Source organism: Lagenorhynchus albirostris, chromosome 14 (assembly GCF_949774975.1).
Source record: "Lagenorhynchus albirostris chromosome 14, mLagAlb1.1, whole genome shotgun sequence".
Classification (NCBI taxonomy): domain Eukaryota; kingdom Metazoa; phylum Chordata; class Mammalia; order Artiodactyla; family Delphinidae; genus Lagenorhynchus; species Lagenorhynchus albirostris.
Genome location: NC_083108.1, coordinates 53,094,317 through 53,118,746, shown reverse-complemented (window position 1 = coordinate 53,118,746; position 24,430 = coordinate 53,094,317). Strand labels below are relative to the sequence as shown.

General features: G+C 38.9%; 1 pseudogene; it reads right to left on the bottom strand.

Moving 5' to 3' along the window:
• Positions 1-13,734: 13,734 nt before the first annotated feature.
• Positions 13,735-14,952, bottom strand: LOC132532203 (heterogeneous nuclear ribonucleoprotein A1-like; annotated as a pseudogene).
• Positions 14,953-24,430: the final 9,478 nt, after the last annotated feature.

Sequence of the window (24,430 nt, the reverse complement as noted above, 5' to 3'; positions counted from 1 at the left end):
TTTTATTTCTTTTTCATCTCTGATTGCTGTGGCGAAAACTTTCAAAACTGTGTTGAATAACAGGGGTGAGAGGGGGCAACGTCATCTTGTTAGTGATCTTAGGTGAAATGGTTTGTTTTTCAGCATTGATAAAGATGTTGGCTGTGGGTTTGTCATATATAGTTTTTATTTTGTTGAGGTACGTTCCCTCTATGCCTGTTTTCTGGAGGGTTTTTTATCATAAATCGGTGTTGAATTTTGTCCAAACCTTTTTTTGCATCTATTGAGATGATCATACAGTCTTTTTTTTTTTAAGTCTTTTTTTTTAAATGAGGTTTTTTATACTGCTGCCCAGAGGATCATACAGTCTTTATCCTTCAGTTTGTTAATATGGTGTATCACATTGCTTGATTTGCATATACTGAAGAATCCTTGCATTCCTGGGATAAACCCCACTTGATCATGGTGTATGATCCTTTTAATGTGCTGTTGGATTCTGTTTGCTAGTACTTTGTTGGGAATTTTGCATCAATGTTCATCATTGATATTGACATGTAGTTTTCTTTCTTTGTGAGGTCTTTGTCTGGTTTTGGTATCAGGGTGATGGTGGCCTCGTAGAATGAGTTTGGGAGTGTTCCTCCCTCTGCTATTTTTTGGAAGAGTTTGAGAAGGATAAGTGTTAGATCTTCTCTAAATGATTGTTAGAATTTGCCTGTGAAGCCATCTGGTCCTGGGCTTTTGTTTGTTGGAAGATTTTAATCACAGTCTTAATTTCAGTGCTTGTGAATCGTCTTTTAAATTTTCTTTCTTCCTGGTTCAGTCTCGGGAGGTTGTGCTTTTCTAAGAATTTGTCGATTTCTTCCAGGTTGTCCATTTTATTGGCATAGAGTTGCTTGTAGTAATCTCTCATGATCCTTTGTATTTCTACAGTGTTAGTTGTTACTCCTCCTTTTCCATTTCTAATTCTGTTGATTTGAGTCTTCTTCCTTTTTATCTTGATGAGTCTGGCTAATGGTTTATCAGTTTTGTTTATCTTCTCAAAGGACCAGCTTTTAGTTTTATTGATCTTTGCTATTCATTTCTTTTTCATTTATTTCTGATCTGATCTTTATGATTCCTTTCCTTCTGCTAAATTTAAGGGGATTTTTGTTCTTCTTTCTCTAATTGCTTTAGGCATTGTTTATTTGAGATGTTTTTTTGTTTCTTCAAGTAGGATTTTATTGCTGTAAACTTCCCTTTTGGAACTGCTTTTGCTGCATCCCTTAGGTTTTGTGTCATTGTGTTTTCATTGTCATTTGTTTCTAGGTATTTTTTGATTTCCTCTTTGATTTCTTCAGTGATCTCTTGGTTATTAAGTAGTGTATTGTTTAACCGCCATGTGTTTGTATTTTTTACATTTTTTCCCCTGTAATTGATACCTAGTCTCATAGCGTTGTGATCGGAAAAGATACTTGATACGATTTCAATTTTCTGGAATTTACCAAGATTCGATTTGTGACCCAAGATATGATCTATCCTGGAGAATGTTCCATGAGCACTTGAGAAGTAAGTGTATTCTGTTGTTTTTGGATGGAATGTTGTATAAATATCAGTCAAGTCCATCTTGTTTAATATATCATTTAAAGCTTGTGTTTCCTTATTTATTTTCACTTTGGTTGATCCTTCCATTGGTGAAAGTGGGGTGTTAAAGTCCCCTACTATGATTGTGTTACTGTTGATTTCCCCTTTCATGGCTGTTAGCATTTGCCTCATGTACTGAGCTGCTCCTATATTGGGTGCATAAATATTTACAATTGTTATATCTTCTTCTTGGATCGATCCCTTGATGATTATGTAGTGTCCTTCTTTGTCTCTTGTAATAGTTTTTATTTTAAAGTCTATTCTGTCTGATATGAGAATTGCTTCTCCAGCTTTCTTTTGATTTCCATTTGCATGGAATATCTTTTTCCATCCCCTCACTTTTAGTCTGTATGTGTCCCTAGGTCTGAAGTGGGTTGCTTGTAGACAGCATATATACGGGTCTTGTTTTTGTATCCATTCACCCAGTCTGTGTCTTTTATTTGGAGCATTTAATCCATTTACATTTAAGGTACTTATCGATATGTATGTTCCTATTACCATTTTCTTAATTGTTTTGGGTTTGGTATGTAGGTCTTTTCCTTCTCCTCTGTTTTTTGCGTAGAGAAGTTGCTTTAGCATTTATTGTATAGCTTGTTTGGTGGTGCTGAATTCTCTTAGGTTTTGCTTATGTGTAAAGGTTTTAATTTCTCTGTCAAATGTGAATGAGATCCTTGCTGCGTAGGGTAATCTTGGTTGTAGGTTTTTTCCTTTCGTCACTTTAAATATGTCCTGCCACTCCCTTCTGGCTTGCAGAGTTTCTGCTGAAAGATCAGCTGTTAACCTTATGGGGATTCCCTTGTATGTTATTTGTTCCTTTTCCCTTGCTGCTTTTTCTATTTTTTCTTTGTATTTAATTTTTGATAGTTTGATTTCTATGTGTCTTGGCGTGTTTCTCCTTGGATTTATCCTGTGTGGGACCCTCTGCGCTTCCTGCAGTTGATTAACTATTTCCTTTCCCATATTAGGGAAGTTTTCAACTATAATCTCTTCAAATATTTTCTCCGTCCCTTTCTTTTTCTCTTTTTCTTCTGGGACCCCTATAATTCGAATGTTGGTGCGTTTAATGTTGTCCCAGAGGTCTCTGAGACTGTCCTCAGTGCTTTTCATTGTTTTTTGTTTATTCTGCTCTGTGGTAGTTATTTCCACTACTTTATCTTCCAGGTCACTTTTCCGTTCTTCTGCCTCAGTTATTCTGCTATTGATTCCTTCTAGGGAATTTAAAATTTCATTTATTGTGTTGTTCATCATTGGTTCTTTGCTCTCTTTAGTTCTTCTAGGTCCTTGTTAAACGTTTCTTGTATTTTCTCCATTCTATTTCCAAGAGTTTGGATCATCTTTACTATCATTACTCTGAATTCTTCAGGTAGACTGCCTATTTCCTCTTCATTTGTTTGGTCTGGTGGGTTTTTACCTTGCTCCTTCATCTGCTGTGTTTCTCTGTCTTCTTATTTTGCTTAACTTACTGTGGTTGCAGTCGCCTTTTCACAGGCTGCAGGTTCGTAGTTCCCATTGTGTTTGGTGTCTGCCCCCAGTGGCTAAGGTTTGTTCAGTGGGTTGTGTAGGCTTCCTGGTAGAGGGGACTAGTGTTTGTTTTCTGGTGGATTAAGCTGGATCTTGTCTTTCTGGTGGGCAGGACGTTGTCCAGTGGTGTGTTTTTGGTTGTCTGTGACCGTATTATGATTTTAGGCAGCCTCTCTGCTAACGGGTGTGGTTGTGTTCCTGTCTTGCTAGTTTTTTGGCATAGAGTGTCCAGCACTGTAGCTTGCTGGTCGGTGCTTGAAGCTGGTTCTTAGCATGGAGATGCAGATGTCTGGGAGAGCTTTTTCCGTTTGATATTATGTGGAGCTGGGAGGTCTCTGATGGGTCAGTGTCCTGAAGTCGGCTCTCCCACCTCAGAGGCAGAGGTCTGACACCCGGCTCTAGCACCAAAACCCTGTGAGCCACATGGTGAGAAGAAAAGGGAGAAAGAAAGAAAGAAAGAGAGAGAGAGAGGGAGGGGGAGGGGGAGGGGGAGAGGGAGAGGGAGAGGGAGGGAAAAGAGAGAGAGAGGGAGGGAGGGAGGGAGGAAAAGAAAAGGAAGGAAGGAAGGAAGGAATGGACATTTTGAATAGTACATTATGAGAGTCTGAGTCTTATTTAAATTCTATAGAGGATGTAACTATTTTTATTTTAGCAGGCAATTAATCCAGGCAGTCCACAAGTTCCTACCTACCTTCTATGGGTTATAATTTCAATATCTGTTCAGTTTTCAAAGCCTTTGTAATGCTCTTTGGATATATCCTGGGTGAGTACCACTCAGTGGTCAGTTTGAGGCCTAGGCAGTGGTTTCTAGTTAGTTCAGTTCGCAAAGTCTTTGGTATACTAATTTGGATCAGAGTCACACAGTTGCAGGTCCAGAGTGAGCCCAGGAGTTCATAAACAAGTTTATGGAGTTGCTTTCCCAAGCCCTTCCATCTCAGTCATTTCCTAGGTAAGAAACTCTTTGGTCCTCTGTCCAGACACTTGGGGCTTTAGTGATCCCTCTCTTGCACTGCTGTGTTTGGGCTTACATTCTAGAGAGAAAAAAAGCAATACGGTTTTGTTCTACCTTCTTTCAGCTGTAGCTTTGAGGATCAGGGAAGAGGGTTCCTTTCCCTAGGAATTTTGGCTGTTGCAGGGTCTCATAACTATTACTATCAATTCTGCCATGGGATTGCCTGGGGGCTGGGCCATGGCAGAAAAGAGAAAATAACCTTTTCCCCTTCCTGAACACTGAGTGTCCTTCCCTAGTTCTGAGCCAGGTCTAGAGTGCTCCTCCTGGAGTCTGTCTGAGCCACAGTGCTTACTTCCGGGTTTTGGGCTGCGTTGGATTCAAGTCAGAGGCTACTGGCGATGAAGAATGGTAACTTCACTACTGATGCTGTGGTAATTCAAATTCTGGTGACCTTCCTGATGTGCCTGCTGCTATTTAATTTTCAGAGATTTCAAATAGTTGCACCATGCATTCTTTCTGGGCTCTATAGTTGTGTTCAGTGTGAAAGAAAGGGTGAAGCATGCTTACTCCCTTTCACCTGGAGTGACAGCCATGAGCTGAAGTTATAATTTTATTTATTTTTAATTAATTTAGATTTAAATAGTCACTATGGCTAATGGCTATCATATTGGGTGGCACAGTTTTAGAATGAATGATATAAAAGCAACTGCGTTTCTCAAAGTCATTAGACCTTACAATTTGAATTCTCTGGAAGTGTAGAAAATGCTTATTGGTTAAATTATTAATCAAATTCTACCAGGAGACGATGGAAATTCTTTATAAAACAGATATAGAAGATCTAGAAGCATAAAACAAACTCCATGATTTTCGTAATATCATATTTACAAATAGAGACACTAAAATCTCTGTTATTTTTAACTTTTAAGAGTATATAAACCATAGGAAAAAAGCAGGAAAGTTTGAACTATTCATTTGCATTACCAGAGAATAATGTTCATTTGGAAATTTGCTAATAAGGCACCCATCTATATGACTAGATTTTGATGTAACTTGGAGCAGAAGAAACCATTCAGTATTTTAATGGATAAGATTTCAGTAGTTTCCTGGTTGTTTCATCTGTTGCACAAATCTGTAAGTAAAAAGTAAAATAGGCAATGAGTTTTTATGTGCCCTAATTTTGAGCTTCAGCTTTGTTTCACGTAGAAACTTTACTTACAAAGGGAATTGGTGATCAAATGCAGATGCTGTCACAATCCTGGCTCCTAAACCCATATTTCTTATAAAATCATTATTTTCCTTAGCCAACTGTAAGATGACCAGAAAACATGATGGATGATGGAAATCATCTTTATTTTTAGGATATCACTAAAATGCTTTTTCCAATATCATGTGTTAGAACCTTTCTACCATGTTATGTTGAAGATTAAGACTGAAGGATAAGTCTTTTATAATGACTGTGGTATATTCTCAGTAGTTAACCTCTTTGGGAATTGATGGTAAACCCAATTAAGCTGAATTTCAGGTTATAATTCCAGGCATGCTGGGAGAGCTTTAGTATTATATTTATGGCTATATGTATGTTCTTTAACTCTAGACATGTCTTATTGTCATATTTATTTTTCTGTTATCCAAATGGGATCAAATATGTATTTAAAGTTGGTGATTTTCTTGCACTGTTGGTGGGAAAGTAAACTGATACAGCCACTATGGAGAACAGTATGGAGGTTCCTCAAAAAACTAAAAATAGAACTACCATATGACCCAGCAATCCCACTACTGGGCATAAACCCTGAGAAAACCATAATTCAGAAAGCGTCATGTACCAAAATGTTCATTGCAGCTCTATTTACAATAGCCACGACATGGAATCAACATAAGTGTTTGTCAGCAGAGGAATGGATAAAGACGATGTGGCACATATATACAGTGGAATATTACTCAGCCATAAAAAATGAAATTAAGTTATTTGTAGCAAGGTGGATGGACCTAGAGACTGTCATATAGAGTGAAGTAAGTCAGAAAGAGAAAAACAAATACCATATGCTAACACATATATATGGAATCTAAAAAAAAAAAAAGGTTCTGAAGAACCTAGGGGCAGGATAGGAATAAAGATGCAGACATAGAGAATGGACTTGAGGACACGGGGAGGGGGAAGGGTAAGCTGGGACGAAGTGAGAGAGTGACATGGACATATGTACACTACCAAACGTAAAATAGATAGCTAGTGGGAAGCAGCCACATAGCACAGGGAGATCAGCTCGGTGCTTTGTGTCCACCTAGAGGAGTGGGATAGGGAGGAGATACGGGGATATATGTATATGTATAGCTGATTCACTTTGTTATACAGCAGAAACTAACACACCATTGTAAAGCAATTATACTCCAATAAAGACGTACTGGGCAAGAAAAGGAGACATAGACCTAGCACAGAATAACAAGATAATAACTTCTAGTAATCCAGCTACTAGAATAAAGGCATGATATTCCAAAAACATATTTTTAAGTGTGTATCCAGCTTTAGTTACTGAATAAGATAGGCAAAAAGATTGCCCACCTTGGAGCTGACCTTCAGGTGAAGAGAGTCAGAAATTAAACAAGATGAATTTGTTTGGAGTGTCATGGCAGAGATATATGTGCAACTTTCAATATTGTGGTTAGGGATGTCCTCACTGAGAAGTTGATGTTTGAGAAGGGTACAGTGTTAGAGAGTGACCAGCCTTTAGGCAATCAGGCTGAGTTTCTTTTGGGGTTCTAGCTTTGAAGATTAGGAACTCTGGTTCATGAAGTTGAGAAGTCCTATTTATATCTAGGCAATAACCATGAAGAAGTCAAAGGACTTAGGAGTTCATTCGAGGCTCTGCACCTGGCCAGGTTGGGAGCTGACATCCCTCGGAACAGAAGGACTTGGAAAAAGGCTACACTAGGCAGATCGGTAAGGTTAAATCAGCTACTGGGATGAGGGGATGGCTAAATCAGGACGCCAGAAGCAAAATGGGTAATAGGGCGTCTGCAGGGATAGCTTCCTGTGCTGAACTTCTGAAGTACTATCCAGGCTGATCTGTTGGCTCTACTCACTAGGTAGGACTTCCTGGATGGTAAAATACTCACATATTTAAGGTAAATTTTGACATTCATGGGTTATATAATCTCCTCTCGTGGCAGATCCACATGCTTGAGTCTGACCTGACTAGGGTTGCCAGTTAAGGAACAGGGTGTCCTGATAAATTTGAATTTCAGATAAACAATGAAAAGCCTTTTAGTGTAAGTATATCCCAAATATTATTTGGGGTATACTATAATAAGTATACTTATACTAAATATATTCATTATTTTCTGAAATTCAAATTTAACTGAGCATTCTATGTTTTTATTTGCTAAAGCTGGTAACCCTAGATTTGAAGCTCATCTGGAGGTCCAAATCCTTGATAGGCCAGGCTTTGGGGTGTGTGATAGAAGCTGAGACCTCCTTCCTCTTTAGCAGCATTTGTTGTTTAAAGATATTAGCATCCTCTATATCTGGGGTCCTAACATGGATATTATGTACTTTTTAGAAAACTCTACTATTCATAGCAGTGGTGTGAATAACTAGCTAGTGAAGAATTGTATGGCCCTAAAGCAGCATTTAACTTTTCACACAACATCAATGTAGAAAGTATAAAATCAGAGCAGTGCTAGGAGTCTTGAACCACACCTACTGGGTCTCTCTATCTTCTGTGGTGGGTTCTAAAGCATGTCTGTGGAAACCTGGGACTCCTTGCTACCCATTTGGAAAACTACTGCTTTAGTATCAAGAATTAGCTGAAAAGATCAGATGAGTCATTAAAAAAAAATCCCTCCCCACTGTGTTTGGGATCAAGCATTCTAAGTACTCGGTGGGTATGAGAGAATTTAAAGGTATGAGACAATTTTTTCTAAAGAAATGAATATTAATGGGATATATTTCTAGCAGTGAGTGTCTGGGAAAAGTATATTAACTTGGCAAGGAGGGAGTCCTACATACCCCCCCCACTTTTATTTTGCTGTAACTCTCTCTATAATGCCCAAGTTATTTTTTTTCCATAGGGAATTAGACCCTATTTTATTCCCAGCACAAAAGATGTAGCATGCCTTTTTATTTGCTATTTGATTAAATTCTCACCAGTTTTGAAGATCTGCAAATAATTACTCAGTCATAGGTCAGTTAAGAATACTGAAGTACAACCAGACGATACATATGGTATTTCAATTAATTTTCATGTGAATTTCTATCATTTCTTTTCTTTGCATTATTGTCATTGTTGGATAATTTAACATCTGTATGAGCATACTTAATTATAGCTGGCTTCAGAGTGGGCAAGGTCACATGGAAAATGCCATCACGAGAGGCCAGATTTGTACTGTGATTCTCAGAATTCACTCTGAGAATCATCTGTTAAAATCAATTGTGCTCCCAAATGAGGGATACCATTTTTATTTCTGACTTATTTTCAAGTTAAGATGCTATGTAGATTTGATGTGTAATATGTTATCACAGAGTACGTCTTGACAGTCCTGATTCAGGCAAAACTTGATGCTGGAGTCTCAAAGCTTTGTCCTAGGTTCCCCCCACCATCATCCCTTCCCCCATGTCTTTCCTTCCTGTCCTGTCCCTTTCTTTTCCTTTCCGTCTTCCCCTTTCTCACTTGCTCCCTAAATGATCTTATCCATTTCTATAGACTGTCCTCTTTCCCTCCACCCAAGATAAATATCCCTGGTACTTGACTTTATTCTCTTTATTGGCAATTGGAGTGGCAATTGTAGTGGGCAGGTGGGCTTGGCAAATAAGATGCTGGTGCCTGGGTTTGAACTGAAGGTTGGTGACCCAAAGAATCAGGGACAGTAGAGAGTTCATCTGGGTGGGAACAAGCAGCATCCAAGTCCATATCCTGGGGGCAGCCTGAACCGTGGTACCAGTGGCCACGTTCAGTGTCTAGGACCAGCCATGGTGGCTGCCATGGCCTCAGCAGAGGAACAATGGCATAATTTTCACTGTGTTCTTTGCTGACCAGTGTTCTGTGGTTTCTGCTTATTTTCTGAGTGTGTTTCTCCAAACTTCTTGGAAATTCTATGAGCTATCCAACATCTTTCCAATACATTTCTGTTATACTTAAACTAGCAAGAGTTATTTCTATTATTTGTTGATTGCCATGATGATGGGGTTCATAAAATTAGTCCAGACTTCTTTTCTGAGCTTTAAAATCAAATGCTAACTTAAACTTTCAACTTGGATGTCTCGCATTAGAGTCATCTCAAAATAATGTGTCAAAACTGAACTTGTGTTCTTCTCCCAGGCCTGATAATTCCCCCGTCTTCCCTGCTCCATAACCTTGACTCAGTCCAGTCATCTGGCATCATGTTGGATGATGGATTGTTGACCTGGTCTGGCTGCACCAGGCTGGAGACCAGCAAATAGCCAGAACAATTGAGTAGGAGAGAATAAAGACCCTCTGAGAAGGCCTCAAGGTTACCTTCTCAAAGGAGGTGCTTCACTTGGGTCTGATGTTGTGTCTGCGTCCGTCATTGTTACCTTGAGACGCCCATGCACACCCTTCCAGTCTGGCCTCATGCCACTCCTGTTCTTGATGACTGTGGTCCAGACTCACTGGTCATCTTTCAAGTCCTTGAACATGCCAGGCTCTTTCCATTCTCAGGCCCTTTGCTCAGGCTGTTCACAGTGTTTGGAAAGCTCTTTCCTTCTCTTTACCTTACTAATTCCTTCCTGTGCTTTAGCTTAAATAAAATTTCTTTGCCTTTTCTAACCCCCCAAGCTAAATTATATCTTCCTGTTTGTTTTTGCATTTTCCCCTATAGGTAGTAACTAGAACATTTGAAAGTCTATATTCCATTTGAAAATCTATATTTATTTGCTTAACGTCTGCTAGGCTATATGCTTCCTCAAGGTACGGGCATTGTCTCCTCAGTGGTTGCACAGTGTGAGGCATATGGTAGATGTTCAACAGATATTTGTTGTAAAAATGAGTAAATGAAAGAAAATCATAAATTTAGGGGAATGGAAGTGAGGAGGAGAGGATAAAAAGGAAGTACCATTGCTCCTGCCCTTTAGTTAATTTATCAACTTACATCCTTACCTCATGAAAAGAGTTCTTTTTAAGTGGCTAGCATTGCCAGCTCAAGGCAAATATGATCTGGTAGGTCTTTATGTAGAATATTCTAGGCCTCTTGCTCCTTTGGCCTTAGCCCTGCACATATGAGTACAACCAAGGAGCCTCCTCTTTAGGACCTGGGCAGCGTTCATGATCTTCATTACTTACTCAAAGTGGTACCGAGTTACCCATCTTTTTCACCATCTCTGCTGCTCTTCCTGGGTGCTTATCTCTCTAACGTTGCTGAAGGCAGGGCCTTGGTTAGATCAGCTGTGGGTTCCCCCTGCAGCATCACCTGTACACCACTTGGTCTACTGCCGTTCATAGATGCCTTCCTTTCCAGGTTGCACTGGGGTTCATTTTCCACCATAATAAATGCTCCTCCTGATGTGGATCTTTCTAGAGATGCTGAGGACTCTTCTTATTTATTAGAAAAGAAAAAAAATTCTGTTCATGATATATAGGCACCTGGGTTCTGCCAGCTGTCTCCCTTTCTCAGGTTTATACTGGACTTAGAAGACAACCCATGAGTGTCATGGTCTTCCTGTTTCCCACACTGGGTTATTCCCTTTGTCCACCTACTCTGGCAGGTGACAGCTAAGAGGAGCCACCTACCTGTCTAAAAGACGTGCAGAAGACAGTGTCCCCTCAATTCCCTGGCTCCCAAGCCTTCTCCGTGGGGAAAGACATCAGCCAAATTTTCTTTGAGCAACTGCTCTCCAGAAAGCCACAGTGTATACCCATTTTCCCTGTCATCTTAACAGCCTCGCCATTAGAAATAGGGAAATCCTCGTTTCTCCTATGTTTAGCCCTGTCTTATGCTCTCAGGCTCCCAGGCATGGGTCACCAGAGGCCATTTGTAACACAGCCCCCTCAATCACTGAACAGTGAGTTACAGGTATGGGATAGAGAGTTTAACTCATCAACTTCTCGGTAGCATTAATCCTTTTACAACATAACTCAATAACTCTTCTGATTTTTTTAATATGAAGAAATGAATTTTCTAATAAAGAACTTGTTAGGAATGGTCTGAAACCTTAGGAGAAGGTAAGGCTGAAGAGATAGGTTCTTCTGAATTTGTAAGTTTGCAAATTGCTGGGCCAGAGTTCTCCCCTGAGGATGACGCAACTCTTGGAGTCTTGATCATGTCTGGCTCTTAAAAATTGTAGTGATATACCTTTTAATACTCAGAGTGATGATTTAAATAATTGTCTTGAACAGAAAGCACTTCTGAGGCATGACTGATTATGAATTCTAAGTCTTGAAGCTCTTAGAATTCAAAAAATATAATCATAACACATTTTATTTTAACTAATATTAATATTTTTATGGATTGTATTATCCTTTACTCACTTGGAAGTGGGTTTAAGTCTATAATACCAACACTGGGGAGGATAAATAGTAATATGGACAACCCCAAATATGAATTATTTTAAATCAGTGAGATGCTTTCTATCTTGTAATGTAGCAGACCTAACCTATTTATTTATGTTTTGGTTGGGCTGACATTAAGAGCAATTTATAATCCTTGAACATATATTTATGAGTGCTAAGGTACATGATGTGCAGGTGTTTTATATTCCTAATCCATGAGGGCCTCCTGCTTTTCCCCAAGTCTAGCCCCTTACCGTTTCTTCACCCTTCCCATAAGACCTTGACCATCAACCATTTTCTCATTGCTCTTGCATCTTCTTTGTCTACTTTCCATTGATTCTTTCTTCTAAGCCTATATTTTGGGGATATTGGGGGATATGTACACACACACACAAATTCTTTTGAAACTGTTTTCTCTTCAGGTTCTCTCAACACTCATTTGTTTAACTGACAACCTTTTTGAGATCATGATATATACTGTCTACCTTCACTTTATGTTTTACTCACTTTTCATGCATTTAAAAATTGTTTTTACCCTCACTTCTATATTAGTTTCTTATGGCTGCTATAACAAATAACCACAAACTTGGTGATTTAAAACAACGTAAATTTATTCTCTTATAATTCTTGAGGCTGGCATTCAAATTAGGTTAACTGGGCTAAAACCAAGGGGTTGGTAGGACCGCACTCCCTCTGAGAATCCAGGGAAGAATCCATTTCCTTGCCTTTTTCAGCTCCTAGTGGCCATCTGGCTCCTTCTTGCATCTTCAAAGCCCACATCGTAGCATCTTCTGCTGAGGTTATTGTGTCACTTTCTGTGCCACTCTCCTTCCACCTCCCTTCTATAGAGATACTTGTGATTGCATTTAGGGCCCACCCAGATGATCCAGGAGAATCTTCTCACCTCCAGATCCTTAACATAATCACACCTAGACTCTCTGGGAGTCATTAATCAGCCTGCATCACATTTCTGATCACAAACCTGAAGTCATGACTCATCCCTTTCTCTGCCTTTGTGCAGCATTTAGAGACTGGCTTCTTGAAACACCCCTCTGTCTAACTTCTGTGTCAATTACTCCTGTTTCTCTCACAAGCATGTTATGTCCTTCTCTTCCTCCTCTCACTTCTAAATATAGGTTTTCTTCAGTATACTCTCCTAAGTTTTATTTTTCTTGCTTTCTGGACTACCTTCCTTGACCGTCTCCTCCATATCTACACCTTCTCAATCTTCATCTCCTGGGCAAACCCCCTTCAGGACTCCAGCTGTGGTTTCCAGCTGCTTGCTAGACATCTTTCACACGGACAACCCTGAGTAATGAGACTGAACTCATTACCCACTCTCTAGACCTCTTCTGTCTCCTTAATCAGCATCACAGTTAATGACCTACCATTCAGAAGAATAATATAAGCTCTTTCTCTTTCTTTGTCGTGGCCACTACCTTATTTCAAACCCTAGATGACTCCGATATAAACTATATCAGTAATTTCCTAACAGATTTTCCTCTCTGTGATTCTTAGCAATTCCCTACTTTGTTTTGAGAATCAGCTTTCTAAAACCTAGCTGTAACTGGTATAAATTTTGCATTCATAATCCTCAGCGCCACTACCCCCCCCAACCTTGCCTTGCCCCAGCATGTTCTGATTAAAATCAGATTTGTGGCCTTCAAGGCTCTCTCCAACTTGATTTCAGGTGTAACTTATAGATTTATCCCCCACCGCTATACTCACCATAGACTCCTTCCACAACCTGCCAAATGTGAAGAGTTCATGTCTCTGTGCCACTGTGTATTCTATTACACCTATTTCCTCCTTTTTCATTATGAAAATCTCACAATGCAGACCTCCAGGCAGAACATAATATGCAAAGACATGACAGTGAAATGTATTTTAAATTTAAACAATTATTCAATCTTCTCCTTGCTTTGCCATTGAAAGTGCTAGTACTCTCTGCTGGGCCTTGTTAAGGAATGCCTTCATCAGACTTGGAGGTCCTGTCTGAATTTTCTGTTAGTGAAGGGAAGGCTCTACTTAGTCAAAGGCCTAGTTTTTTTGTTTGTTTGTTTTGTTTTGTTTAAAAAAAGACACATTTATTCAGTGTCATGATCAGACTATTACATTTAGCAATCAACAGCATGGGTGCAAAAAAAAGAGAAAAAATCTACATTAAAACCCTTTGTTGGAATGTTTTATACTTTCCACAGAACAGAGACTAAAATAACCTGTTATACAATTAGTCACAAATACAGTCCTCGAGGCTTTTTGCCCATACACGTGAGTATTGTCTAAAACATGTCTTCTTTGTAGCAGCTGGGCCCTGCCACCACTGTGCTCGGCTGAGTTCACAAATCTGTTGTAACCTGCAGCTTCCCTGTCACTTCCCTGGCTTCCTCTCCTGCTAAGCATTGTTTCCTGGCAGTAATCAAACCTCCTGCCACTGCCACAGCTCCTGCTGCTGCTGGAACCACCACAGCCACCTCGGTTTCGGGGTTTGGCAAAGTATTGGCCTCCACCACCACAGGGGCCAGAACTTCTGCCTCCAAAGTTTCCTCCTTTCATGGGTCCAAAATTTGAAGATTGATTGTTGTAACTGTCAGAATCATTGTAGCTTCCACCACCTCCAAAACTGCTTCTGTCATTATCAAATCCATTATAGCCATCCCCACTGCCACCATATCCACCACCACCGCGGCTGCCACCAAAGCCACCTCGACCACTAAAGTTTTCTCCATGACCAAAGCTGCCATTCCCACTAAAACCACCTCCACGACCACCACCAAAGTTTCCAGAACCACTTTGACCTCTTTGGCTGGATGAGGCACTAGCCATCTCTTGCTTAGATAGGGCTTTCCTTACTTCACAGTTGTGGCCATTCACAGTGTGGTATTTCTAAATGACAATCTTGTCTACAGAGTTATGGTCATCAGAGGTTACGAAAGCAAAGCCTCTCTTTTTGCCACTGCCTCGATCAGTCATGATTTCAATCACTTCAATTTTCCCATACTGTTCAAAATAATCTCTTAGATGATGTTCTTCAGTGTCTTCTTTAATGCCACCAACAAAAATCTTTTTCACAGTTAAGTGGGCACCGGGTCTTTGAGAATCTTCTCTTGAGACGGCCCTCTTTGGTTCCACAACTCTGCCATCCACCTCGTGTGGCCTTGCCTTCATGGCTGCATCCACCTCCTCCACAGTGGCATACATGACAACCCCGAAGCCTCTGGAGCGCCTGGTGTTTGGATCCCTCATCACCACACAATCTGTGAGCGCTCCCCGCTGCTCACAATGGCTCCTCAGGCTCTCATCGGTTGTTTCAAAGCTCAAACCTCTGATGAAGAGCTTCTGCAGCTCTTCGGGCTCTTTGAGTGACTCTGACTTAGACATGACGGCAGTGGAGCGAGGGCAGACATCAACGATGCTCACTCGGCGGTGTCCACGGGCAGAAAGAAGTAATCTACCGAACGTATCTCCAAAGGCCTAGTTTTAATGTTAATTTCTTTTATCCTTCTTTATTTTATACATTAATTCTACAACTCTTTAATGAATACCTACTGTGTGCTAGATACTATTCTAGGCCCTGAAAGATAAAATAACAAGCAAAACTAACATGATCCCTGCCTTTTGGAGGTTATGGATTAGCGGGAAAACAGTATTAATCAAATACAATAAGATAGAAGTCAATGACATCTATGTCAAGTGCTAAGAAGAGGTGCCCAGTTTTATCAGAGTGTATCATTGGGGTGCTGACCTAGTTGGGGGGTTCAAAACAGGCTTCCCTGAGGAAAAAATGAATGAATAGCAAAGGGGAGGGAGGCATTCTGAAAAGACCTTATCCACGTATTACACAGAGACTAATTTGGGGAAGAAAAAAAACCCACCTAAAATATACATTTAGCTACTAATTGGGAATGTGCATATAGTTAAATGTAGAAATTATATCCTCTAAATATACCTCTGAAGATATAAAGCTATGTTAGGGCCAAAATTGGCACCAAGAGCTAGCTCAGCACTTTTAATGGATGTGCTGGGGTATAAATATCTTTACAGTGTTATCTGGGATCCTGTAAATAGCTTTGAGAGAAAGGTCAATACGTTTTGCCTTTCCAAAGTGTTTCAGAAATGTTCCATAGGAATAATTCTTACTTCCTTAGGAGCACCTGTCTTGCTCATTGTTTGCTCAACAGCTGCAAAACAACTTGCTCTCTTATTGCAGTTTTTCTTTCCCCTTTAATGCGAGAAATCAGAGAGTTAAGTGTTAATCATGCTCCACGTTTATCAGCATTGTCATCATCAGCGCACAAAATGTCTCTTGTTTCATGTTTATATTTCCCCCCATCTTCCTTTGTTCTTCCTATTCCACTGCCCACACCACATATCTCTTTAAATATACATGTATTAGATTCAGTGCATCCAAAATGAACTTGTTCTCCACCCCAAACTGCTGTTCTTCACTTCTAGTCTCACAGGTCAGAACTCTGCTAATGGGTGTCAATGACCCCACCTCCCAGATGTCTCTGGACTCCACCCTTCCATCCATCCATGCTGCCACTCCTAGATTCAGGTCCTTGCTATTTATTTCCTGCACTACTGAAACTGATCTCCCTGATTGTCTTCCTAACTCTAGTCTTATTTGCTAAATGCAGCCAAAATGTCTTTTCTAAAACACATATCTGATCATACCACTCCTCTGCTTAAAAACCTTCCATGGCTCACAGTTTTCTGATGGAAGTCCTTAGAATGGTGTCAAGGCTCCTCACCTCTGACCCCTGTCTGCAGTTCTGGCATCACTGTACCCTCTTCGTAAGCATCCACTTTGCCTGCATCTTGAGCTACTTGGCAGCCCCCTACATGTACCTCTTGTTTCTTGCCTCTGTGCCTTAGCACATGGTGTTCAAAAGTCAGAGATGATTAGAAAAAGGTATTCCAAATAGAGAATCCAGCAAAAGAGCAAAGGCACTTGGACAGTCAGGGTAAACAATGTTTAGGAAAGCATTTATACAGAGTAAAAGAAATAAAGAATCAAGGAATTGTGCACTTAAAACTACTGTAAGAAACAGCCAGTAGACCAGTTAGGGTAGGACATAGTTTCTACGTGACAGGATTAGAAGAATAAGGGAACTGGGGAGGATAAAGGAAAATTATTGAAGGTTTTTGGAAAAGAGAGTGATATGAGCAGAGTTGTTGGCTGGTTGTGTCATATAGATTGAGCTGCACAGAGAAAGGATTGGAAACAAGTTAATAGGTTAGGAGCCAGTTGGGATAGTTTAGGGCCACTGATTAGAGGATAGACAGGGGCTCATCCTTAAAGATGGTAATGAAGTGTGTTTTCATATTCCACTGAATAAACTAATTATTTGAATTTTTCCCTTTTAAAGTGCATCAGTTTGAAAGCCTCCTCCGGTTTATCCAGTATACACGTGTGGAAGTTATAAGTTGGATGGGAATTTATCACCTAATTTAAAATTGGTACATATTTAATCATATATTGTTTTATCTGTACACATAATGTGCCCATTGTTTACAGTCATGAAGCATTAGGAATGTTGACATTGACATTTAAGAATCTAATGAAGAGGGTGAAATTCTAATAAATCTCCAATTTAGTTTAAAACAATTTGTGACAAATCTGTAATTTGGCAACCATCTAATGAAAATTCTTATATAGCAAAGCAAGATCTTGTAAAAAAAAAAAAGATAGCAATGATCATATTCCTCTTATGATTTCCTTGGTTGGGAATGGAGCCTGTTTCCAGCCAAAGTGTGTTACTTGCCCATTGCATACTGAGAATTTATCTTTCATCTTGTTATTTACAATCAAAACTCAAAAGTATAAAAGTAATCCAGCTGAATTTTATAAAGGCAAGGACTTCAAATAGTGAAAGCATTTTAGAATCCATTGTTAATATTGAAACACATAGTCAAATTTCAATGCAATTTTAATATATGCTCCCAACCGAAATGTTAGCAGGACTCCTAGAGATGAATGAGAAACTGACTTTTGATTCAGTTCCCGTGAACTGAGTTCAGAAATGCCCTTGGATCAGCCCCTATTAGACTAGGTTGAGAGTACTTTATGTCCTGTGCTTTGTGGTCTTATGCGGTATGTTGATAAACTTGAGAGAGGTGGGGTCACTGTGGGCCAGGTTCACACTCAGTGAGTCTACCTGTGGTAGACTATGCTGCCAGCCTTGATCTTCCTGGAGGAAATAGTTATCTTCCAGAAGGTGTGATATGACTCTCAGTCAAATATCGGCAAACCTGAGCTCCCAGGTGGGGACCCTACCCTATGCTAGGGGGTGTTGGTGATTACTGTGTATCTTGACTGTCCTGGCTTCCTTCAGTATCCTTTGCTGTAGAAACCTTGTTTGACTTATCCATGTCGTACCTGGGTCAAGCCTTTCTGTCAATCTTAGACTACTTATCAACATAGCCAGTATAGCGGTTGAGCATTATAATGTCATTTAAAAACATTTGGGTTGAATCATGCTGTCTCTTAAAGAATTAGCTTAAAATAAATTTAGTGGTCATTTGTTAAATGGTAAGAAGTAAGGGTTTGTCTTCATATTTTGAAATTTTAAGTGCATTAAAATCAATATATTTATCTAAAATAAAAATATGCAAAGCAAAAGTGGTTATTTAAAGTTCTTATGGGGATAGACAGAAATTATTTAGAATGTAAAGTGTTTATAATTCAAAAAGTTGGGAAATGCTGGCCCAAGAGAAAAGCAATCCTATCCTGAACTAGACTGTTCTTGATGGGAATTGAAAGGAGAACATGAGAGAAAGAGATCTTTCCATCACTTCCAAATGTCACAAGTACCTAATGGAACATCCAAGGGATGATTCCACACAGGTAATTAGTGAGACTCCAAAATTCTTCCATATATTTTTTTGTACAGAAGCAGTGCTAATTGCAAAATTCTCATTGTGTACTCAGCCCAATGCAGACAAAGCAAAATGCTGCTCTTACATATCCGATGTGTCTGCTGTCCTAAATATGATTTCAGTTTCAGGGTTTTGACAGGAGGAACCAGCATTGATATAATATTATCGATGTGCATTATAATAAATTATTTGCACCAAGGCTAAATGTATATCCAACCTTCATGCTTTTATCCACTTTTAATACTTTATAAGAGTTTATGAAAAATTTGAAGCTATCATTTTAAAATAAGAAAAAAGTAAAGATAGCAGTTAACAAAAGAATATCTTGCAAAGTTAAACTTTACATTTTTTAGGGTTGCATAAACTGGCTTTTCAGAGTAGAAAGATCAGAAATTGGTAGCTCCACCTTTGTGAGGACCTGAGAGTCTAATCAATAAATGTAAAAATTTCACACTTTTCCTTCACTTAGAACTAGAGATTCTATTTAAAATGCTCTTAGAAAAATTTTCTTTCTTTCTTTTTTTTTTTCCTGGAAATAAGACCTAGGTTGTAGAAAACACTCCAGCTAATGTTCAGTCCCTGAAAGCAAAAACCTCTCACTAAGGACAGTGATATGAGTATATCATGTCTCCTGATGAACAAAAAGCAGATTTTTACATTTAAGATGGGAGAATGGGCAATGGGTACTCGTAATAGTGGAAAGAGGACAGCAGCTAATGACTAAGTATTTTAATGACAAAATGTACCTATTAGAGCTGGACTGAGAGCTGGACTCAGAAGTGACAAACCCTATAAAAGCCATTAGCCACTCAAAATTAACATCCCTTCTAAATCTTCAGAGGGGACTAGAAGAGTAAAAAGCCTGATTCCATCTTTCTAAATAGGATATTTCCCCTTAGAGGGGACTGCAAAATTCAGAATCAATCTGGGAACCAACCAAGGCTTGTAGTTTCAGGGTGGGGGAGAGTAGAATGTGGAATGTTTGCAGTCCCTCCTGAAATTAAGTGGGATGAAACCCAGCCTTATCCTGTTGTGTCCGCACAAATGCTTCACGAAACTTTGCCACTTTATTTAATGTTCCACCTTGGCTGGAGAAATGCTACATTATCTCAGTCATTCATTCATGTTTCCTATGTCTCTGTTTTCACTTAAAAAGGATGTCTGACCCATTGGTAATTTTCCTATCTGGTTTCACAATCCTTTGCCACTTCAGAGTCATTCAGAAATCTTTATACATCAGATTGCTATAGCACTAATTGGACTTTTGATCAGTATAGCAGATTGATCTTACCTGATTCTGATTGCCCACACTAAAAACAGAAATACTGGGTAAAATATTTTAGAACATGTATTTAAGCCATAAATGACATAGAGAGGTTTAAAAGCAAGATAGGGAGATTTCTAGGCACCAGAAATGAGATAGGACTCTCTAGTTTTGAAAGGAGTTGAATCTGCATGGTCCATGTATCAGGTGCGGGGATAGAATCTTTAAAGGAGACTGGAAGTAACTGCTCACCAGCTTGGCATTATGACTGAAAGTGAACTGTCCACTGTAGGCCAACAGAGTGAAAAAAAGACACTGAAACACCAGGACTTCCATGTGTGGATGTGAGGGCACATCTATGAACGTTTTATCGTGGCCCTTCTCTGGGAAATCCAGAGAGATTTGATCTTACAATCCCAATATCAGCTCCATAACAGCTTCCAGTAAATTTCATTTTCCCTCTATTCCCTGAGATGTGCCATTTCACGTGTACCTTTCTGACTGTCTTCAAACTTTTTTAAAAACCATGCAGCTCTAACCCTATCAAAACCTTTTCTTGGACAATCTGCAACCATTATAACTTCAAATGTTGTTGCTGCCCTGTTTTCTTCCCCTTCTGGGCCTTCAGTTATATATATGACGGATTTTTTTTAGTTAAAAAAGGCTATATATCACTAATACCCTTTCCGGTATTTTTCATTGTCTTTGCTCTTTTTGTTTCTGCTTATGTATTTTCAACTGACCTATTTTCTTTATTTTTTTTTTGAAGAAACTACAATTATTTTTATTGAAAAATGTGAAGGTGAAACATTTATTGTATTATTTTTTAAAACATCTTTATTGGTGTATAATTGCTTTACAATGTTGTGTTAGTTTCTGCTGTGTAACAAAGTGAATCAGCTATATGTATACCTTTATCCCCATATCCCCTCCGTCCTGAGTCTCCCTCCCACCCTCCCTGTCCCACCTCTTTAGGTGGTCACAAAGCACCAAGCTGATCTCCCTGTGCTATGCAGCTGCTTCCCACTAGCTATCTATTTTACATTTGGTAGTGTATATATATGTCAATGCTACTCTCTCACTTTGTCCCAGCTTACCCTTCCCCCTCCCTGTGTCCTCAAGTCCATTCTCTATGTCTGCATCTTTATTCCTGTCCTGCCCCTAGGTTCATCAGAACCATTTTTTTTTTTAGATTCCATATATATGTGTCAGCATATGGTATTTGTTTTTCTCTTTCTGACTTACTTCACTCTGTATGACAGACTCCAGGTCCATCCACCTCACTACAAATAGTTCAGTTTCATTTCTTCTTATGGCTGAGTAATATTCCATTGTATATATGTTCCACATTGTCTTTATCCATTCATCGGTAGATGGACATTTAGGTTGATTCCATGTCGTGGCTATTGTAAATAGAGCTGCAGTGAACATTGTGGTACATGACTCTTTTTGAAATATGGTTTTCTCAGGGTATATGCCCAGTAGAAGGATTGCTGGGTCATATGGTAGTTCTATTTTTAGTTTCTTATGGAACCTCCATACTGTTCTCCAGTATCAATTCCCATCAGCAGTGCAGGAGAGTTCCCTTTTCTCCACACCCTCTCCAGCATTTATTGTTTGTAGATTTTTTGATGGCCATTCTGACCGGTGTGAGGTGATAACTCATTGTAGTTTTGATTTGCATTTCTCTAATGATTAGTGATGTTGAGCATTCTTTCATGTGTTTTTTGGCAATCTGTATATCTTCTTTGGAGAAATGTCTATTTAGGTCTTCTGCCCATTTTTGGATTGGATTGTTTGGGTTTTTTGGATATTGAGCTGCATGAGTTGCTTGTAAATTTCGGAGATTAATCATTTGTCAGTTGCTTCATTTGCAAATAGTTTCTCCATTCTGAGGGTTGTCTTTTGGTCTTGTTTATGGTTTCCTTTGCTCTGCAAAAGCTTTTAAGTTTCATTAGGTCCCATTTGTTTATTTTTGTTTTCATTTCCATTTCTCTAGGAGGTGGATCAAAAAGGATCTTGCTGTGATTTATGTCATAGTGTGTTCTGCCTATGTTTTCCTCTAAGAGTTTGATACTCTCTGGCCTTACATTTAGGTCCTTAATCCATTTTGAGTTTATTTTTGTGTATGGTGTTAGGGAGAATTCTAATTTCATTCTCTGACATCTAGCTGTCCAGTTTTCCCAGCACCACTTATTGAGGAGGCTGTCTTTTCTCCATTGGATATTCTTGCCTCTTTTATCAAAGATAAGGTGACTATATGTGCATGGGTTTATCTCTGGGCTTTCTATCCTGTTGCATTGATCTATATTTCTGTTTTTGTGCCAGTACCATACTGTCTTGATTACTGTAGCTTTGTAGTGTAGTCTGAAGTCAGGGAGCCTGATTCCTCCAGCTCCATTTTTCTTTCTCAAGATTGCTTTGGCTATTCGGTGTTTTGTGTTTCCATACAACTTGTGAAACTTTTTGTTCTTGTTCTGTGAAAAATGCAACTGGTAGTTTGATAGGGATTGCACTGAATCTGTAGATTTCTTTGTCGTCCAAGAACATGGTATATCGCACCATCTGTTTGTAACATCCTTAATGTCTTTCATCAGTGTCTTATAGTTTTCTGCATACAGGTCTTTTGTCTCCTTAGGTAGGTTTACTCCTAGGTATTTTATTCTTTATGTTGCAGTGGTAAATGGGAGTGTTTCCTTAATTTCTCTTTTAGATTTTTCATCATTAGTGTGTAGGAATTCAAGAGATTTCTATGCTTTAATTTTGTATCCTGCCACTTTACCAAATTCATTGATTAGCTCTAGTAGTTTTCTGGTAGCATCATTAGGATTCTCTATGTACATTGTCATGTCATCTGCAAACAGACAGCTTTACTTCTTTTCCAACTTGGATTCCTTTTATTTCTTTTTCTTCTCTGATTGCTGTGGCTAAAACTTCCCAAACTATGTTGAATAATAGTGGTGAGAGTGGGCAACCTTGTCTTGTTCCTGATTTAATGGAAATGCTTTCAGTTTTTCACCATTGAGGATGATGTTGGCTGTGGGTTTGTCATATATGGCCTTTATTATGTTGAGGTAAGTTCCCTCTATGCCTACACTCTGAAGGGTTTTTATCATAAATGGGTGTTGAATTTTGTCCAAAGCTTTTTCTGCATCTATTGAGATGATCATATGGTTTTTATCCTTCAACTTGTTAATATTCTATATCACATTGATTGATTTACATATATTGAAGAATCCTTACATTCCTGGGATAAACCCCACTTGATCATGGTGTATGATACTTTTAATGTGCTGTTCGATTCTGTTTGCTAGTATTTTGTTGAGGATTTTTGCATCTATATTCACCAGTGATATTGGCCTGTAGCTTACTTTTTTTGCGACATCTTTGTCTGGTTTTGGTATCAGGGTGATGATGGTCTCATAGAATGGGCTTGGGAGTGTTCCTCCCTCTGCTATTTTTTGGAAGAGTTTGAGAAGGATAGGTGTTAGCTGTTCTCTAAATGATTGTAAGAATTCGCCTGTGAAGCCGTCTGGTCCTGGGCTTTTGTTTGTTGGAAGATTTTTAATCACAGTCTTAATTTCAGTGCTTGTGAATCATCTGTTTATATTTTCTGTTTCTTCCTGGTTCAGTCTGGGGAGGTTGTGCTCTTCTAAGAATTTGTCCATTTCTTCCAGGTTGTCCATTTTCTTGGCATAGAGTTGCTTGTAGTAATCTCTCATGATCCTTTGTATTTCTACAGTGTTAGTTGTTACTCCTCCTTTTCCATTTCTAATTCTGTTGATTTGAGTCTTCTCCGTTTTTTTCTTGATGAGTCTGGCTAATGGTTTATCAATTTTGTTTATTTTCTCAAAGAACCAGCTTTTAGTTGTATTGATCTTTGCTATTGTTTTTTCATTTCTTTTTCAGTTATTTCTGATGTGATCTTGATGATTTCTTTCCGTCTGCGAAATTTGGGTGTTTTTTTTTGTTCTTCTTTCTCTAATTGCTTTAGGCATAAAGTTAGGTTATTTATTTGAGGTGTTTTTTGTTTCTTCAGGTAGGATTGTATTGCTATAAACTTCCCTCTTAGAACTGCTTTTGCTGCATCCCTTAGGTTTTGGGTCATCGTGTTTTCATTGTCATTTGTTTCTAGGTATTTTTTGATTTCCTATTTGATTTCTTCAGTGATCTCTTGGTTGTTAGGTAGTGTACTGTTTAACCTCCATATGCTTGTATTTTTTTACATTTTTTTTCCTGTAATTGATATCTAGTCTCATAGCGTTGTGGTCGGAAAAGATACTTGATACAATTTCAATTTTCTTAAATTTACCAAGATTTGATTTGTGACCCAAGATATGATCTATCCTGGAGAATGTTCCATGAGCACTTGAGAAGTAAGTGTATTTTGTTGTTTTTGGATGGAATGTTGTATAAATATCAATTAAGTCCATCTTGTTTAATATATCATTTAAAGCTTGTGTTTCCTTATTTATTTTCACTTTGGTTGATCCTTCTATTGGTGAAAGTGGGGTGTTAAAGTCCCCTACTATGATTGTGTTACTGTCGATTTCCCCTTTTTTGGCTGTCAGCATTTGCCTTATGTATTGAGGTGCTCCTATGTTGGGTGCATAAATATTTACAATTGTTATATCTTCTTCTTGGATTGATCCCTTGATCATTATGTAGTGTCCTTCTGGGTCTCTTGTAATAGTCTTTATTTTAAAGTCCAGT